At 46.4% G+C, this 504-nt stretch overlaps 1 long non-coding RNA gene across 1 annotated transcript; it reads right to left on the reverse strand.

Annotated features, from left to right (window-relative positions):
• LOC107578091 (uncharacterized) lies at positions 1 to 486 on the reverse strand. The gene is made up of 3 exons (XR_001608300.1): positions 439 to 486; positions 224 to 346; positions 1 to 33 (listed from the first exon to the last, which is right to left on the reverse strand). It is a non-coding gene; the product is annotated as an uncharacterized lncRNA (long non-coding RNA).
• Positions 487 to 504: the final 18 nt, after the last annotated feature.

Below are 504 nucleotides of genomic sequence, written 5' to 3' on the forward strand. Positions count from 1 at the left end.
CTGAGAGTTGATGCTCACAATCCTGTCACCTACCTAAGAGAGGTACATTAAAGGAAAAAAATGACTTGAAATTCATTCACACTGATACAAACCCAATCCCCAGCAGTGCCCTTCACACCCAAACTACTGTATGATGCTTAATCAATAACTCTCGGACTGATTACACAGGACGAAAGTGGAAAATGAGCAACAGAAAGGAACGGGAAAGGCAAGGATGCTGTACTTTGAGGCGATGTGTCCTGGCAGCCACACCGTTAGCCTGGATCATGGCGATGAAGATGGGGATGTCGCCCAGAGGACTACCCTTACCGCCCGCTATACTGACACCCAAAGCATCGGTGGGACCCTGAGAGAGTGAGACAAGGGTGCAGTAAAAATGAAACTATTGAGCACCATAGCTAAACCTATACTGAGCTGTTCAGAGGTAAATGGGCTTACCCGTGTGATCTCCACTGTCCGAACACCTGGCTCTGTTCCTGGAGGGATATATATAAAAAAAAAAAA

The sequence above is a fragment of the Sinocyclocheilus grahami genome, unplaced genomic scaffold (genome assembly GCF_001515645.1).
Source record: "Sinocyclocheilus grahami isolate Dianchi unplaced genomic scaffold, SAMN03320097.WGS_v1.1 scaffold8793.1, whole genome shotgun sequence".
Lineage (NCBI taxonomy): Eukaryota > Metazoa > Chordata > Actinopteri > Cypriniformes > Cyprinidae > Sinocyclocheilus > Sinocyclocheilus grahami.